We start from the raw sequence: 10,761 nt of genomic DNA, 5'->3' as shown, positions 1-10,761 counted from the left end.
AGGGAAAAAACACAGGATCTGAACATATTAGATGCCCAAGGCACTTACTTAGAAGAATTAAAGAAATTCAGTGGGAGGAAAGATGTTTTGACATAACTCTCTTCTCAATGCAAAGATACTGTGAAAATATCTTACTTTTTCTCATCTGTCTCAATTTCTCCTCCTCCTCCATCCTCCATCTTCCTCCTTCCATCCCAGGGCTATGTTGTATTCAACAGAGTTTACCAAGGCATGGTCCCCAACCTTGTGGGACTTACAATCTATTGGGGGAGAAAGATTCAAACCAAGAAATCACCATATAGCAGCATGTGAGGAACGCTATCTTTGTAAGGACAAAGAAGCACTAACCTGCTGCCTCCTGCAGAAATCTGAATTGTGCTTTGGCAGGCAACCATCTAAGGGCAAGAAGAAATAAACCTTTCAGAATTGAAATTTTACTTTTACAATCAGTTCATTGAAGATGAAGCCTGTGCTACATAGCTTTACATCAACTTAACACAAACTGAAATCATTTGAGAGAATGGAACCTCAATTAAGAAAATACCTCCATAAAATCAAGCTATAGGCAAGCCTATAGGGCATTTTTTTTTTTTAATTAGTGATTGATGGGAGAGGGCCCAGACCATTGTGAGTACTGCCATCCCTGGGCTGGTAGAAGAAAGCAGGCTGATCAAGCCTTGTGGACCAAGCCAGTGACCAGCACTCATCCATGGCCTCTGCCTCAGCTCCTGCCTCCAGGCTCCTGTCCTATTTGAGCTCCTGCCTTTACTTCCTACAAAGATGGACTGTGATTTGAAACTACAAACCAAACAAAGCCTTTCCTTCTCAGCTTGCTTTTGGCCATAGTGTCATCGTCACAGCAATAGGAACCCTAGCAAAGACAAAGGCAAAGTAACTTGAGAGCTTTAGCCATCTAAGCACTTTAAGTTCTTTTTTTTTTTTTTTTTTTTTTTTGGCAGTTTCCAAGTAATTTTATTCAGAATTTTGTGTTTGTTTCCTGAATCAATAAATACTATACAAAACAATGTAAAAATGGCTACCATTTTCTCTCCCCTGCTCCCCTCACCGGGGGACAATTCCCTGGACAACCTCACTCAGGGGTTCTCCCTGTAGATTTGGTCCAGCAAATGAGGCCAGCCTTGTTTTTTAGCCCCTTGACTCACTTTTGGAGATTTGGCTGGGGTAGGAAAGCCTTTAGGAATGAGGTGACTAGGTTAGGGAAATGCATTAGTGTTTGGGGGAGAAGGAGACGGCGCCTGGGGCAGAGCCTACCCCAAAGAAAAGGGTGTCTAAAATGTTCACGGTTCCTTCTTTTTGCCTCAAAAAGTGACATTTATTCATAGAGAAAAAAAAACTGAAACAAAAAAAAAAAAAAAAAAAAACCAAAACAAAAACAAGATGTCCATCCCTTGGCTCCCTCCCCTCCCCCCTCCAGCTCTTCCTTAGCCCCACCCCAGGACTGAACCCTGGGCTAGGGCCAGGTCGCAGGACAGCCCCTCAAATGAGGTCAGCAACGTTGAGGGGCATCTCTTCAATGGAGGTGTTGTAGAAAGTCTCAATGTCTCGAAGAGTCCTCTTGTCTTCTTCGGTCACCATGTTAATAGCCACACCCTTACGACCAAACCGACCACCTCGACCGATTCTGTGGATGTAGTTTTCCCTGTTGGTGGGAAGGTCATAGTTGATGACTAAGGAGACCTGCTGCACATCAATGCCTCTGGCCAACAGGTCAGTGGTAATTAATACTCTGCTAGAGCCAGACCGGAACTCCCTCATGATCACATCTCGTTCCTTTTGGTCCATATCTCCGTGCATGGCAGAAACAGTGAAATCTCGGGCATGCATCTTCTCGGTGAGCCAGTCCACCTTCCTTCTGGTGTTGATAAAGATGACTGCCTGGGTGATGGTCAGCGTCTCATACAAGTCACACAATGTGTCAAGCTTCCACTCCTCTCGTTCCACATTGATGTAGAATTGGCGGATACCCTCCAGGGTCAATTCTTCCTTCTTGACAAGAATCCGAATAGGGTCTCTCATAAATTTCTTGGTCACCTCAAGGACATCAGAAGGCATTGTAGCAGACAACAAAACTACCTGTGTGTTGCTGTTGAGCTTCTGGAATATGTCATAGATCTGATCCTTGAACCCTCGGCTTAACATTTCATCTGCTTCATCCAGTACGAATATCTTGATGTATTTGGGGGACAGGTATCTCCGGTTAAGCATGTCAAACACCCGGCCAGGGGTACCCACGATGATATGGGGAGCTTCCATCTGCAGCTTCTGCACCTCAGCACGCACATTGGTGCCCCCAATGCAGGCATGACAAGAGGCACCCATGTAGTCTCCTAATGCCATAACCACCTTTTGTATCTGCTGAGCCAATTCACGTGTGGGTGCCAGAACCAAAGCCTGAGTGGCCTTTAGATCTAATTCAATCTGCTGCAGAATTGATATGGCAAATGTAGCTGTTTTCCCAGTCCCAGACTGGGCTTGAGCAATCACATCATAACCCTTGATACAAGGAAGAATAGCTCGCTGCTGGATGGCAGAGGGCTTCTCAAAACCATAGGCATAAATACCACGGAGGAGGGACTCTGAGAGATTCATGTCATCAAAGCTATCCACAATCTCGTTCCAGTTACTCTCGATGACGCCTTCCGGCTCCATCCCGTCGGGGCCATTGTCTCTGGATCGAGAATCCTGACTCGCAGACATGATCCTTAGAATCTCTCTTTTTTTTTTTTTTTTAAGGTTTACTTATTTTATGTACATGAGTACACTGTAGCTATCTTCAGACACACCAGAAGAGGGCATCAGAGCCCATTACAGATGGTTGTGAGCCACCATGAGGTTGCTGGGAATTGAACTTGGGACTTCTGGAAGTTAGTGCTTTTAACCGCTGAGCCATCTCCCCAACCCCCCATTAAGTTCTTGATTTAAGCATCACTCAGAAGAATCACTACAGAGCCCATTGTGGGCACGCGCACACACATACACATACACAGGGCAAAGAATATCTCCAGTCTCTCGGTTATTATACCTCTAGAGCCTGCAACTATTTCTCATGCACAGAAAGTGCTCAGGAAATATTTCATGAAAGACTCCTTTACAGTATATTTATTTTTCTCTCTTTAAACCCAATTTATCTCATTCTTCCATTCAATTAATAGAAAATTATTTCCATCCCTAAATAATATCATTTGCCTTCTCTTTAAAGTTTTCTTTTCCCCTAGTTTCCCCAAGCAATTGAACTGCCATTCAATAACTGGGAGTGAATTGTGTTCTGTGCATTTGTACCCAGGAAAGAATTTACCCCAGGAGTCTTCCTAAGGTTGTTTCCTCTCCTCTTGTCAGGTAGCCACAAGAAGCAGGTTTATTTGTAGGCTCCCAGAACTGTTTCCCCATGGGGTTTCTCTTGCCTTCTGTATACATGGAATTCAAAGAATTTAGTCTGAAAAAAGTAAGAGTTTCTTTTGGAGAGTAGTTTAAAATTAATGTTTTCAGGGGACTGGCAACAGGTCAGCATTGCTTCTGTTTCCAAAATTAATTCTTACTCTCTGCTTTCACTTACGAGGGGAAGAGGGAGGCAAAGAGTAAGGTCCTGGTTTAAGGCTTAAAGTGGTCCAGATATTTAAAAATAGAAATATCAGAAGGACCCTGAAAGAGTTCTAGTCCTGAGGCACCCAGAAGTCTCTAAAGTCGGTGGCTGCTAAGTTTGGTGTCTCCATGGGCCATCTGGCAGCCAGAGAGAGATATTTTAAGCCATGGTAAGGCATGTTGGCAACCTCAAAAACCACACCCTTTGAATGTTAACCTTGTCCACCAGCATGAGGCACGTCTGACAGGGGCATGGGGCAGGAAATAAGGGCTATGCTATGAGATTGCCAGTTCCACAGAAATGCTGTTGACTTCTTTAAAAGACATGTGGTTAGGACAAGTGCCTTATTCTTTTATTTACTGAGTGTTCTAAAAACTGGAAAAGTCAATCAAATTTGGATGTTTCCAACTGTCCAGATGTGTCCTAGATTTGGCCTGGATGTGAGGGAGAGACTTGGATTGATTTAAATATGGAGTATATTTTTTCACAGTAGAAATAACTTTTCTGAATTATACTATCTTTCACATGACCCTTGAAGGAAACAAAAAATATAGTTTCTGAGGAGGAATTATATTGGTTCTTATAAATATTAGGTAAAGGTAGACATAGGACTAAACAAAAAAGTTTAAAGTTTCTCTTACTAGCTTAAGATTTCATACACATAGGATGAGCTGGGTGTGAATGTTTGTAATCCTGACCCTAGTAGACTGAGGCAGGAGGATGGCTGTGAGTCTGAGGGCCAGCCTGAACAGTATAATGTATTCAAGACTAGCCTAGGCTACAGGGTAAGACCCAATTTGGGGAGTAGAAACCATGAATAAAATGACTACCAAAAGAAGGTATTTTCTTAAGTGTTAGATATCTGTTTTCAGTCGCAGTTACAATTCATAAAATGCTATACTGTTATATCAATTATAACAATGAGCAGGAATGGAATGCCCTAAAGTTTCCTATTTGGGTTTTATTCCATATGAAAATAGGAATTATTCTTTCTTCCTTTCTTTCTTCTTTCTTTTCTCTTTTCTTCTCTCTTTCTTGCTTTCTTTCCTCCTTTCTGTCTTTCTTTCTTTCTTCAAAGGTTGACCATTTATTTGTTCCTCTTAAAGACTTATTTTTGTTTGGACTCTGACTCAGAAGTAGCAGCTCTCTGCAAAGACAGCCTAAATCTCCTGGCAATCTGTTTCTGGCATTTGGCTTTAGCTTCTGTCATTCTCTTGGAGAAAAGTTTAGCACATCCTGCAGCTTCCTCCTCATTTTTCTTAGTGCGCTGTTTCTTTGGAGCAATATGTCAGCATTTGGGCTGCAGGATGAGTGGAGTGACAAGATGCTAAATCTTAGGTGCTTTGGTCCTGGGCATCTCACCTTTTTTGTTTCAGAGCTTTATGACAGTGTATTGGTGGACATCATCTTCTTTAGAGAGACTGAAAAGCTTTCTGATTTTGCTAGCTCACTTGGGCCCTCATGGCTGAGGCACAGTAGTACTCATCAGTTAATACTACTCTTTCCCCCACCCCTTTTTCCCTAATAACTGAATTGAGAAACTCAGATAGGCATCTACAATGCATTTTTGAGCAGACTTGTATGTCTTTGCTCCAGTTCTCCTTGGTCTATAACAAGAATGCCCATTACTTAATAGCAGCCGCACTCTACCATGGGTCAAGACATTTTGCTTCCTGGGTGTCTTAGTTAGGGTTTTACTGCTGTGAACAGATACCATGACCAAGGCAACTCTTGTAAGGGTAACATTTAATTGGGGTTAGCTTACAGGTTCAGAGGTTCAGTTCATTATCATCAAGGTGGGGAGTGTGGTAGCATCTAGACAGGTATGATGCAGGAGGAGCTGACAGTTCTACTTCTTCATCTGAAGGCTGCTAGCAGAAGACTGACTTCCAGGCAGCTAGGGTGATGGTCTTAAGCCCACACCCACAGTGACAACACCCCCTCCAACAAAACCACATCTCCTAATAGTGCCACTCCCTGGGCCAACCATAGACAAACCATCAAGTGGGAAAATCTTGCCTGTGGTTCCCACCCTGATTCAGACTACATAATCCTTCAAGGCTTCACTAAGAGTTCATCATCTACTTTTCACAGAAAGCACCAAATTTGTGTTCATTGTCCATTTCAGTGAGCTTCTGACAGCGGGTAGCTGGAAAGAAGAAGATGTTCGGTTTCATCTTGACATGGTTAACTGCCTAGGAAATGCTCATCCCAACTCCATCCCCACCCCCAAAAGCTCTTAGATTCTTTAAGTTGAAATATCTCAAGTTTAAGGGAGGAATGCTACCTTATTCGCTCTTGAGTTGAAGGCAGCAGGTAGGAAGTTTCTAAATGACCCAGATTTTAGTGTCAGTTCTGAAACATTCTGTTCACCTGAAAAACAAACCAAAATTCTTTCTACAAAATGGAAAAACTCATATGTCCATGTCTCCAAGGTAAAATTTATTAACCAAAACATCAGTTTTGCACTTCAAATATGTATCATTTTATTTGCTGATTAGAGACCAAATTAATTTCTCTAAGATTTCTAAGATTTTCCGGTGTGTGTTTGTTTGTATACATGTTCTTGTATGTGTGTGTTTACATGCTCTGGTGTATGTTTGTTTGTGTACAAGTTCCTGTATGTGTGTGTTTACATGTTCCTGTATGTGTACATGTGTGTATGTGTACATGTGTGTACAGGTCAGAGATTGGCAGCAGTGTTTTCCTTATTTGCTTCTCTACCTTTTTTAAAATTTATTTATTTAATATCTGTGAATACACTATCAACTGTCTTCAGACATACCAGAAGAGGGCATCGGATCCCGTTACAGATGGTTGTGAGCCACCATGTGGTTGCTGGGAATTGAACTCAGGACCCTCTGGAAGAGTAGACAGTGCTCTTAACCTCTGAGCCATCTCTCCAGCTTCTCTACCTTTTTAGACAGGGTCTTTCACCTAACCTAGAGCTCACTGGTTGGCTAGCATAGGGCTGGGCAGAAGTCTCAGCAATCCTCCTGTCTCTACCCCTAGGACTGGGATTATAGGTTTTCATGCTTGTTCGGTGAGTACTTTACCAACTGAGCCATCTCCAGTAGCTCCAAAGATTCTTCTTCCTACCAATATTCCTCCGGTAGTGTTGTGAATGATAATGTCCCCCATAGACACCTATGGTCCCAGGTGATGGCACTGTTAGAGGAGATTTAAGAGGTATGGACATTTTTGGAGGAAGTAAGTCATTGTGGATAGCTTTGAAAATTTAAGGACTCATGCTTCATGCTTGTAGTTCAAGGTGTGATTCCTGAACTTCCTGTTCCTGCTGCCATGCCTGCTACCAGCTGCTCCCATTCTGCTATCAGGGACTCTGACCCTATACAACTGGAAGCCAGAATAAAGGCTTTCTTCCATGACTGTGACCGTGACAGTGACCATGACCATAACCATGACCATGGTGCTTTATCAAGGTAATTAGAAAGTGACTGATACACCAACTGCAGCTTGAAAACAACTTGGAGAGCACTAGGCCAAATGTCTGCCTGAATACACCACCCAGAAGCTTCACTCCTGCAGCCTTCTAAGGCTCTGGAACCTTGTGAGGCTAGAAAATTCAGCAATTTCATTTTTTGTTTGTTTTTGTTTTCACAAGGCTTAGCAGTAAACCAAATAGAAAGAAGGAAATACCAAAAATACATCTGCTGATGTCTCAAGTATGTGACAATATTTTGTACCTTACAAAAACAATGTACCTGATCTAGATATTTGAATGAAGTCGCCACAGAAGATAAATAGTATGAGAAAATAAACTAAAAAAAAGAAATAAGTCCAAGTCCTCTTTGTTAGTGACAATTTGGACAAACTTTCTTCTTTCCTTTCTTTCTTTTTTAAGATTTATTTTATGTATGTTTACACTGTCGCTGTCTTCAAACACACCAGAGGTGGGCATCAGATCCTATTAAAGATGGTTGTGAGCCACCATGTGGTTGCTGGGAATTGAATTCAGGACCTCTGGAAGAGCAGTCAGTGCTCTTAACTGCTGAGCCATCTCTGCAGCCCCATGGACTAACTTTCTAACTGTAACTCATTATAGTTTTCTGCAAGCTATAAGGAAACAATTCACAATGGTGGCTACAAAGCCGAAGCCTTTGGAAGTTTCAAGTCTTCAGCTATAGCCTTGAGTTCCAGCTTGGAATGTGCTGATGGAGCCCATAGTAGAGCCTGCCATCTGGGCAAAAACCAACATCACTTTGGCTCTGGGGTGGATCCAGACAGAAAAATCTGAAAATCAACTGAGTAACTTGTGGTTGATATTGGTTATTAACTTTCTTAGAATCTCCTAGAAAACAAGCCAGTAGGCGTGCCTGTGGGGGAGTTGTAGATTGGGTTAATGAGATGGAAAGACTCAGCCTGAGTATAGGCAGCATCAGTCTGTGGACTGGTGTCCCAGACTGAATAAAAAGAGAAAGAGAGTTGAATCCCACTGATCCCACCTCTGCTTCCTTACAACAGTGTAGCAGCCCCACCACCATTTTCTCACCCTCAAATGTGAGACAAAGAAACCCTTCCTTCCTTGTTTTTCTCAGGCATTCTGTCACAGCAATGGGAAAAGAATCCAATACTGTAACCATTGACCTTTCCTGCCACAAGACAGAATACACAGATCTTTCATAAACATCATTTCTGTTTTTCTGAGTTATCCATCACTGTTTTGAGGGAAAACAATCCTTAAATTTTTCAGAAAGCACATTAAGTGGAAACCTAATTCTAGGTTTGGTACAATAAGTATATGATTCTAAACACTTTGATGGTGTGTGTGTGTGTGTGTGTGTGTGTGTGTTTGCTGTTGCTGTGGCCAAAAAAAAAAAAAAAAAACAAAATGAAGAAAGAAAGGTTTATTTTGATGTATGATTTCAGTGGTTTTAGCCCATGTGGTTATTTGGCTCCATCACTTCTGGACCCTCAGTGAAGCACACCAGACTGGAGAGCACATAGCTGAGCAAAAGCCACTCCTCTCATATAAATCCTTATCGTTCTTAAAATTATAAACATTGCTGGAACAGGGCCACTCTTGAACTCACTCCCAGACTTTTGCATGCTGAGCTCATTAGAAGAGAGAGTAAATATCTTAGTTACTTTTCTGTTGTGGTAAGACAGCATGCCTGAGGCACTGTGAAAAGTGTTTCATTTTGGACCTATGGTTTCAGAGGGCTAGACTCCGTGATGGCAGAGCAGAGGAGGGATGTGGTGACGGAGAGCTCACATCTGGATCTTCAAACAGAAAACAAAGAGCACACTGGAGATGTCTCAGGTCTTTTGAAACTTCAAAGCTACCCCCAGTGACACACCTCCTCCAACAAGGCCATGCCCCCTAATCCTTCCCAAATGGTTCAACCAACTGAAGACCAAGAATTCAAGTAGCTGAGCATATAAGGGCCATTCTCATTTAAACCCACGCGGTAATAAATGGCAAATATAGGCAGTTCATCCATTTCCAGGATAAACCAGTCTGATTTCGTTCTATAGGCATTCATTTACCTCCTCTAGCCTGAAGAGACTGCTTGACTAGACTGACATGAGAGGACAACTCATCTTCCTGAACATTCTACTGCCAGTTTCCATATGCAAACCTGGGAAGATTCTCTTGTACATACTTTAATATTGCCTCTTCTAATATTTTCCTTACTTATGGATAAGTTAAAGACACACACGCACACACAAACTTTTAAAAATAATTGCTGTGAGTTAAACCCTTAAGGATTCATGTAACCCCTGCTCTCTTCTTAAGTATTTTTGTACCAATCCAGAAATTTATCAACATTAAGTCCAAGCAAACAATATCCAAGTTGGGTTGGGAAGATGACTCAGTGGATAACGTGCTTGCTATTCAGCATGAGGAATTGGTTTCAGATCCCCAGAACCCACATAAGAAGCCAGGTGCAGCAGCATGCCTAAAACCCCAACGGGGTGGGCAGATACAGGTGGATGGGGGGGTACTTTCTGGCCCACCAGTCAAGCAGAAACAGGGAGCTCCAAGTTCAGCTAGAAACCCTGCATCAAAAATAAGGTGGAGAGCAATAGAGGAAAGGTATCCAACGTTGACCTCCGACCCTCACATGCACAGGCACAGAAGAACACATCTTACATACATATGTGCACGCAGAACTATACCATCCACACATGAGTACAAAAATATCTGGTAAATCATGAGTCAGCTTTCCCTATGCCTAATGAGAGCCTACTAAGATGGCTTCCTCATTTTCATCTTCATTTGAGAGGGAGCATATCTCCTCAAGAGCCATGATCTCATTGGTCTCAGAAATCCTGGCCAAGAGCCCCAGGGAAGATTAGATTGTTACTTCAGCTATGGCAAGCCTCAGCCAGTGCAAAGCCTATAGGAATATGTCAGAGCTTGTCATTAAATGTAGTGTTAACCTTTATGTTTAGATACCAGGATGAAAATCGAAATGTTGGAACCTTGCAAGCTCCCAAACTCTGTTTTCAGTAACATAGCAAAGTCATTTATTCTCCCAGGAAAATAATCATCTGTTTTCTAAATCAGTGGTTCTTAAAATACAAGGTTGCTAGCCCAGAAGCACCATTATTACCTAGGAGCTTGTTAGAAATGCAGATTATCGACCCCCTCCTCCACCTGCTGAAGCAGGCATTCCAGGTGCAGCACCCAGAAATCCTGTTGGAACAAGTCCTCCCAGGAATTCTACTGCATGGAAGGCTTGCCAGCCACAGCTAGGTGCAGTCTGTGAATTAGAGCACTCAAATCCTCCAGGATCATATTAGAAATGCAGAATTTCAGGCCCTCGACCAGACCTGTGGAACCAGAAACTGCACTGCAGCAATCCCTGGGTGGATTAGTATGAACATTGATATTTGAAAAGTGTACTCAAGGATAAAACTGAGAAAGCAAACCTGAATAAGTAAATTAATGTGGCACTCTCTTGTACCTCCCTCAGGGTGTGTGTGTGTGTGTGTGTGTGTGTGTGTGTGTGTGTGTGTGTGTGTACAGGCAGGGGGTGGTGTGCATATGGAGGGTCAGAGGCCAACATCAACTGTCTGCTGTCTTCTTCAGTGGCTAGCCACCTTTTTGTTTTTGTTTTGTTTTAAAGCAGGTTCCTCGATGAACCCAGAGCTCACAGCTCACTGACTGGCAGTGACCAATGCATTCTAGG

At 42.5% G+C, this 10,761-nt stretch overlaps 1 pseudogene; it reads right to left on the bottom strand.

Annotated features, from left to right (window-relative positions):
- Nucleotides 955–2,732, bottom strand: Eif4a-ps4 (eukaryotic translation initiation factor 4A, pseudogene 4; annotated as a pseudogene).

Source organism: Mus musculus, chromosome 1 (genome assembly GCF_000001635.26).
Source record: "Mus musculus strain C57BL/6J chromosome 1, GRCm38.p6 C57BL/6J".
NCBI classification, from domain to species: Eukaryota; Metazoa; Chordata; class Mammalia; order Rodentia; family Muridae; genus Mus; species Mus musculus.
The sequence above is the reverse complement of the archived record's forward strand: the minus strand, read 5'-3'. Positions and strand labels throughout refer to the sequence as shown.